This window comes from Cervus canadensis, chromosome 7 (genome assembly GCF_019320065.1).
Source record: "Cervus canadensis isolate Bull #8, Minnesota chromosome 7, ASM1932006v1, whole genome shotgun sequence".
Taxonomy (NCBI): Eukaryota; Metazoa; Chordata; class Mammalia; order Artiodactyla; family Cervidae; genus Cervus; species Cervus canadensis.
The window spans coordinates 28,998,990-29,008,053 of NC_057392.1; the positions used below are offsets into that span (position 1 = coordinate 28,998,990).

Below are 9,064 nucleotides of genomic sequence, written 5' to 3' on the forward strand. Positions count from 1 at the left end.
CAGATGACCAACAGGCACATGAAAAGATATTCACATCACGAATCATCAGAGAAACGCAAATCAAAACCACAATGAGGTGTGACCTCACACCTGTCAGAATTGCTAGTATGAGAAAGTCTGTAAACAACAAATATTGTGAGGATGTGGGGAAAAGGGAACCCTCCTACACTGTTGGTGGGGATGTAAGTTGGTATAGCCACTGTGGAAAAGAGTGTGGAGTTTCCTCAGAAAACTTAAATAGAACTGCCATATGATCTAGCAATTCTACATTTTGGTATATATCTAAAGAAGACAAAGACACTAATTCAAAGATAAATTCAACCCAATGTTCATAGCAGCACTACTTACAATAGCCAAGATATGGAAGTAACCTACGTATTCATGGGTAGATAAATGGATAAATAAGATGGGGTTAAATACAGCTGACTCTTGAGCAACATGGCTTTGAACTGCAAGGGTCCACCTACAATGCAAATTTTTTCAATAATTAAGTACTATAATACTACAATGGTGTATAGCTATACATGTACTATAATGATGTATGGCCAGTTGAATCTGTGGATTCAACTGTGGATTAAATTGTGGATACAGCAGGCCAACCATAAAGTTATATATGGATTTTCAACTGCAGGGACAGTTGGCACCCCTAACCTCCAGGTTGTTCAAGGGTCAACTGTATACACAAGGGTATATTACTCAGCCATAAAGAATGGAATCTTGCCATTTGCAACAACATGCATGGACCTAGAGAGTATTATACTTGGTGAAGTAAGTCAGACAGGAGACAAATACTTTATGTTATCACTTATATGTAGAAGATAAAAAATAAAACATACAAGTGAATATAACAAGATAGAAACAGACTCATAGATACAGAGAACAAACTAGTCATTACCAGTGGTGAGTGGATTAAGAAATACAAACTCCCATGTATGAAAATAAATAGGCCACAAGAATATATTGTACCGCACAGTTAATAAAGCCAATATTTTACAACAACTTTAAATGGATCACAATCTATAAAAATATGGAATCGCTATGTTGGGCACCTGAAATAAATATAATAATCTAAACCAACTATATTTAGAGTATATGGATATATGTGTACTTTGGCCACCTGATGTGAAGAACTGACTCATTGGAAAAGACCCTGATGCTGGGAAAGATTGAAGGCAGCAGGAGAAGGGGACGACAGAGGATGAGATGGTTGGATGGCATCACCGACTCAATGGACATGAGTCTGAGTAAACTCTGGGAGTTGGTGATGGACAGGGAGGCCTGGAGTGCTGCAGTCCATGGGGTCGCAAGGAGTCGGACACGACTGAGCGACAGAACTGCCTGACATGTAGGTATATATTGTGCAGCAGCCCCTGGAGTTGACTAAAGAGAAAAAGTCAGGGAGAAGGCGGGAGGAAAGGCAGGGGAAGAAGGCGTAGGGTGACTTTAGTTTAGGAAAAAAGAGACATATGGCTCCCAGAGAGCCTAAAAGAACAGAGGCCACCTACTCCACAAGAAGCAGGAGCTGCCCCTGTAACCCTCCAAAGCAGACGCCAGGCTGGTAATTGGTCAGTTCTGTCTCACTCAGAGCAACCCTTAGCAAGTACTGAGGATGTGGAGTCTGGGGTCTCTCAGCCCTGAATAGTCCCCAGTTCATATGAAGAGGGAGACTGCACGTCAGCTTCAAGGGCATGAGGTCCCACGACCTGGAGTCAGCGTCTGGAAATCTGCAAGACTGTGTCAGCCCTGCGGCAGGAACACGGCCCCCACAGGGCAATGCCCTGCACTTACCTTTGCTGCTGAGAAGCTCAGATACTTCCTTCAGTTTCTCTAGATCATCATCTGGTCCATCTTTAAACACTAACAGGACCTGTTGTTTATGAGAGAGAAAGGGCTTGCAGAAGCTGGGAGAGAGAGAGGAGGAGGGGAGGGAATTGGGAAAAGGCAATGGAGAAGACAGGTGCTGTGAATTGCACCTCTCTTCATTAGGTCTTCTGGTATACCCAGCCTTTCACCCTGTTCCCTTTGGTTTTACCCATTCATCTATTTGTTACTTTATTACACATTCACTTACACTGCAATGTCCTCCCCTACATGCTCCCCACCCCCCAAAAAAGAATTTGAACCGGCTTAATGTATTCACTTAAAAATAGCTTCCAAAAATTTTTACAATATTCATCTTCATCAATGCAAAACTTCCCACATTTTAATGCATTTTCTACAAATAAAATGTGCTACTTCTACCCAGAGAAAATTAACTTAAAAAGTGAATTCCATTATTCAAGAAATAAACCCATTGGATACAGGACTGAAAGAAAAATTCAATGTAACTTTCAAAGTTCAGGGGATGTAATTTCCTAATACATGTTACACGAGACCTTTTCATTCCTGTGGACTCCTGTGGGTGCATAGTTCTGGGGACCCAGGAAGGGAGGTTTAACTGTAGGGAGCTTTTAACTGTCACAAAATATGGTTCAAGGGGGTGGTTAGAAAAACAATGAGCCTTACTCTACGTGACAATGAGTGACCATAGGAACTAATATCTTCCAAGATGTCTGGGATGAATCTGTGCCATGAACAAATCTGGATCACTAGCTGTGGGCAACCTGAGGGCAGGGACTATATCCTTTTATTCCTATTGGCATTCAGCAGAGCCTCCAGGGTTTGGTAAATATTAGATGACTGAATGAAAACACGTCTCTTCTTGGTCTTTACTGAGTAAGAGTACCTAGAGTTCTTCTGGGTAAGCTCTGCAGTGAAGAACAATTTAGTTGGCCTCAGTCACAAAAGTCTTACCCCTCCAACCCTGCCTAATGGCCCCAAAACAGATTTTCTTAGCATTTATTACCTTCACATTGGCATAAGACAGATGGATAGCACTCTCTGTCAGGGACTGCAAAAAATCCACATCCATATGGTTGCTCCTGGCACCCTGGTGAATCAAGAACTTCTGAATGGTCTCATCACTGTACTTTTCAAATCCTGAGTCAAAGATGAGCTGGCCCTTTGATGCTCCGTGGTAGCAGAGCATCACGTTGGTCTGGCCTGTAACATCACAGCTGATATGGGAAAGCACAGCCAGCTCCTGCATCAGCTTTGGCAATAACCACTGAAGCCTCAGCTGAACTAGCCTCGTGGAAGTGGAGAGATCGATTCCTACAGACACATCTACACTGCATCCTTTGAAGGTAGAGGAGAAAGAAGTCAAATTAGTCACCTATGACTGCACAACCCAGCCCAGAAGATATCAGCCAATCTGGTCCTTCAAGGAGAATCTCCAGCCAACCCACAGAAGTATAAGTGAAGTAATGGTGTGATGAAAGAAATTTTCACATATTGAGATATAGGGAAATCTGTCTGGCTTACACATGAGTTAACCTGAATTTTATGCTAACTAAAGTAGCCCATTTGTGGCCTATCAAACAGACGCTGTACATCAGCTTTAATTATTAGAGAAAAGGGACACAAAAGTAAAGAACGCCCTTGTTAAAAATAAAGATTAAATGCCTCTCTTCCTGGGATGCCAATGCTTGTTCTCCTTTGATGATAAGACACCCTTCCCATGTGCCAAGGCCATGCTGATATGCTGTGTCCTTGCTGGAATCTTCTTTTTTATAAACTCTGAAGAAATATAACCCTGACTTGTTTAATGTTCTTTGTTCTGATGGGATATAAAACTATACTGAAAACTCTATTTCTCTGGAGAAGTTTCTCAGAGTAATCTAGAGAGTGGGCTTCCAGGCTAGTCCTCAGTTTGGCTCAAAGAAAAAACTAGAAAACAAAATAGAAAAGACTTCTATTCTTATTGATTATTTTCATTGACAAATCTTTGTTGTTTACTTTGGGTGATGGCTTGTTACGCAGCAAAAACTAACTGATATATACTGTTTCATATAAGACCTGTTTCAAAAGAACCTCTGCACATCCTATTCCTTCCACCTGAAGTATCCTTTCCCATTCCCTCCATTCTAATCTGGTTAACTCACACATGTCCTTCAAGTTGAAGTTCAAAAGCCCCCTCCCTAAAGCATCTGTGATTCATGTCCCCACGCCCTCAAGTTGAGCTATTAAATGCCCCTGCATATCCACTATTACTTTACAAGATCTCTCTCTGAACAAACATTCCCTCATAGTGGAGACTATGTCATCTTACTTTCCCAGTGTCTAACGCAAAGGCTCATTAAATGTTCCCCAAATGAATGAAGACAAAATATAAAACAGCCTTGAGTCTCTTTTAGTACAAGCTGTACTATTCCCTTCTCCCCTGGAAGTTTCATTCATCACCCATGCAGACACCTTGTTTCAGAGAAGCATATTAGAAAAGGCCAAGACTGATTATCACTCTCAACTTTATGTTTCTCCTACCTGAAAACATTTAACCCCTCCTAGAAGGGTGTAGCTAGAATTGGAAGGCCCACTGATCTTTCAGGCTACACCTCAGTTCAGTTCAGTCACTCAGTCATGTCCGACTCTGTGACCCCATGGACTGAGGCATTCCAGGCCTCCCTGTCCATCACCAACTCCCAGAGTTTACTCAAACTCATGTCCATCGAGTCAGTGATGCCATCCAGCCATCTCATCCTCTGTCACCCCCTTTTCCCCCTGCCTTCAATCTTTCCCAGCATCAGGGTCTTTCCCAGTGAGTCAGTTCTTCACATCAGGTGGCCAAAGTATTGGAGTTTCAGCTTTAGCATCAGTCCTTCCAATGAATATTCAGGACTGATTTCCTTTAGGATGGACTGGTTGGATCTCCTTGCAGTCCAAGGGACTCTCAAGAGTCTTCTCCAAAACACCACAGTTCAAAAGCATCAATTCTTCGGTGCTCAGCTTTCTTTATAGTCCAACTCTCACATCCATACATGACTACTGGAAAAACCACAGCTTTGGCTACAGCTACCCATTCATAATAAGACCATCTACAAAATTTCACTAAGGAGGAAAAGTTAATGGTTAAAAATGCATTTGGATTAGAATTTGGGTGAAAACTTCAAAAGGTAACTTATCAATCACAAAAGGACTGCTATTTATTAACTATTTCTTGACAAGCATGATGTTGGATTGTCAAAGCAAGACAGGACATGCAGACAGGCATTTTCTCTTTAGATCAGCATAAACTGCAGTATTTGGCCCAGAATCACAAAACAAAACGGCAAATTTGGGGAGAAGGAAGTTTCAAGGAAAATAAATAAACATTGGACCCTTCACCAGTTAAAATAGTCATAAACAGTGGCTGAAGTTTCTCAGGGATCTGGGATCCAGGGCTGACTCATGAGTATTCAATCCCCTAAATGTCACATTCTGTGCGAGCTGTCCAGATGTCTTTCTGGAATTGAAAAGACAGAATGTGCCTTACTCCCATCCTTCCATATAAAATATCTTGGCTTTGTTTTGATTTTTAAGTCTCTAATTGAAATTTGCCATAAAGAGATTTCACAGATGTAAATCCCATTTCTATATCAGATCTGAATTCAGAAAGAAAAAAAATTTCTGAGTATGGAATATTATTCTGACATTTCTAATTTAAATTTTCCCCAGAAGCATTTTCACTGGGTTTTCCCCTGTAATGCAAGGAGCATTTTCTTTCCCTGTTAACAAAGAGGGCTGACTTTCACCAGATAACCTCTAAAGTTTGTCTGATTCAGCTTTATAAGTCTAGAACCAATTAGGTTTAGCCATTATTAAAGTACAAGATAACACAGAACTGGAGATAACTACAAATCCTAATTTATTAAATGGCTCAAAATGACCTGAGAAGAGAAGCTGGAATCCTGTACCTCTACTCCTCTCCAAGATAATGACAGACAACAAAAATGAAACAGAACAACAGCAAAAATAAATCAAAGTCTCCAGGACTCTGATTCCTGAAGAACTGAACTGCGGAAGGACATTTCATAATCCATGCTTATTTTAAACAAATAATTCTATACATGCACTCTTTTCGATCGATTTTTCTTTTCAACATTTACTTATTTGGCAGGGCCAGGTCTTAGTTGCAGCATAAGAACTCTTAGGTGTGGCACGTGGGAGCTAGTTCCTGACCAGGGATCAAACCCTGGATTATCTACTCTAGGAGCATGGAGTCTTAGCCACAGACCACCAGGGAAGTCCCTCGGTTGATTTCTGAATTTACCAAAAGCACTGCAAAGTAGTGATAATCTTGAGATTCGTTGTTGTTCAGTTGCTAAGTCATTTCTGACTCCAATTCCACAGACGATAGCATGCCAGACTCCCCTGTCCTTTACTGTCTCACAGAGTTTGCTGATTCAAGTCCACTGAGTCAATGATGCCATCCAACCATCTCATCCTCTGTCGTCCCCTTCTCCTCCTGCCCTCAATCTTTCCCAGCATCAAGGTCTTTTCCAATGAGTCAGCTGTTCACATCAGGTGGCCAAAGAACTGGAGCTTCAGCTTCAGCATCAGTCCTTCCGATGAATATTCAGGGTGGATTTCCTTTAGGATTGATTCTTGAGATAGTAGAATCAAAAATGTTCATTTAATACTCTGAAAAATTGGCTCTGGCTTTGACACCAAACTGCTGGGAAGTTCAAACTCTGCCTCCATTATTTCCCATCTGTGCTTCATAACCTCTCTCTTTATTTTTCTCACCTGGAGACTGAGTATAAGAATGAGAGGGCAACAGGTAGGAAGGCTAGGGCTCCCCAGCTGGAGGAAATAAACTTAAGCGGCAGACTTTTTTTCTCTTTCTCTATACAAAACTAAAAGGAGGTTTCTTTTAAATTCCGTGTTGTCGTGAGGACACCTGGTTCTGCCTGAACTTACCTTTCTTCAAACACTTTGAGCCAATCAAAGTGTTTTTCTTATGGAAATGTTTTTCTTAAGCTATGTTAATGAACTATGTATTTGCCTTGGAATCTGCCTTTCTTCAAATCTGTTCCACCTAAGGCTAAACCTTGAACCAATAATGGCTCAACAAGCCAGTACATCTTACTCATGGGAATGTTCTCTTAAGCTATGTTAATGAAACTATGCATTTGCTTTCAAATCTGCCTTTCTTTAAGATTCATGTCAATTGTTTTATGACGGGATGATTCACCTTGTGCCAATGCTATCTCAAAATGTTGTGGGAGAGGCACCTGATGGAACTCTCTCAGTTTTGAGGTGATTCTTTATCTGATTAGCAACTTGCTAACAGATATATAACTCCTTGCTAAAAACTAGCAAGGGGGCACTCTTACTACCCCCTTCAGATGTCTGTGTCAGAAGCTTCCTCTATCCTTTTTATACTTTAATAAACTTTTATTACACAAAAGATTCGAGTGATCAAGCCTCGTCTCTGGACCCAGATCAAAATACGGTCCTCCGGAGGTCATGAATCCTAATGTAGCTCACAGCTCACAGCCGCAACCTTTCAATAATAGCATCTGCCTCACATGGGGGTTGGCAATGGCAACCCACTCCAATACTCTTGCCTGGAAATTCCCACGGACGGAGAAGCCTGGTGGGCTGCAGTCCACGGGGTCACACAAAGTCAGACACGACTGAAGTGACTTCGCAGCAGCAGCAGCACATGGGGTTGATGCAGGATTATTGGGCTTTATGCACTTCGTTTTATATTCTTCCACATTGTTAGAAAAAACGCCGCGGGAGGAAAAAAGCCGCCTCTAAGGACCTGTGGTAAAGGCCTTTATTAAGCGTCGCCCTCGGGCAGAACTCCCGGGGGCAGGTGAGTGAGGAGAAGAAGGGAGTCTGCGAGGTATGAGGGGTGGGGAGGGGTTTTATAGTCAGGGCCCGGCGTCCAAGCCAGGTCTTCCCATATAAGGAAGAAATCGCGGGCTACAGCGGCGGTTGGTGTCCAAGGGCTCCGTGTCAGCACCCAATTGGACCAGGCTGCAGGGGGCCGGCCCCTGGAAGTTTAGCCAGCCTCCGGAACTTGCCTGCGGCACTTTTCCGGGGCATGCCTCAACATGCCCGACCTTTCACACATGACTCTACACTATATACTGTATTGTACCATACTGTACTTTCCTTTGGGCTTCCCAGGAGTCACTAGTGATGAAGAACCCAGCTGCCAATGCAGGAGGCATAAGAGACGTAAATTTGACCCCTGGGGTTGGGAAGATACCCTGGAGGAGAGTATGGCAACCCACTCCAGTACTTTTGCTTGCAGAATCCCATGCTCAGAGGAGCCTGACGGTCTACAGTTCACAGGGTCGCAAAGAGTCAGACACAACTAAAGCGACTTAGCATGCACACATGCACCGTGTCATATAACCTCCTACTCTAAGTGTTATTTGAAGCCCAGCAGGATCAGCATCATGTGGGAGCTTGTTACAAATGCAGAATCCCACCCCAACCTACTGAATCAGAAACTGCATTTTAACAAGCTCTCCAGGTTATTCAAATGCACGCTAAAATTTGAGAGGTTCTGTTGTACCCTTCTGTACTGTACCAAAAGGCAATATAGAACAGTATTTAGTATGCAGACTCTAGAACCAGACTGCCTTAAGTTCACATCTCATCTCTGCTATTTACCTGGACTAAACAACCTGATTCTGCTGTGCCTTGGTTTTCTCACTTGTAAAATATTGATAATATCTATTTATTAATTATTAACAGGGTTATGGGGAGATGTAATGTTTTAACCTGGTCTCTGGAAGTCCAAAGACCAGGCCCTATACAAAAAACACCACCTATGATGGAATGCTACTCGGCCATGAAAAAGAATGAAATAATGCCATTTGTAGCAACGTGGATGGACCTAGCAATTATCATACTAAGTGAAGTAAGTCAGACAGAAAAAGACAAATACCATGTGGTATCACTCATATGTGAAATCTAAAATATGACACAAAGTGAACTTATCTATAAAACAGAACCAGACTCACAGACACAGAGGACAGACTTGTGCTTGCCCTCTGGGCAGGATTGGGAAAGGGGTGGATCGGGAGTCTGGGACTAGCAGATATAAACTAGTATACAGAGAATAGATAAACAAGGTCCTAGTATAGCATAGGAAACTATATTCAATAACCTGTGACAAAACATAAATGGAAAAGAATATGAAAAAGTATATGTATATATATATATATATAACTAAATCACTTTG

The 9,064-nt window shown here is 42.0% G+C and overlaps 1 pseudogene; it reads right to left on the bottom strand.

Annotated features, from left to right (window-relative positions):
* LOC122445499 overlaps positions 1–9,064 on the bottom strand; it is a 61,381-nt pseudogene that overhangs the window by 24,589 nt on the left and 27,728 nt on the right.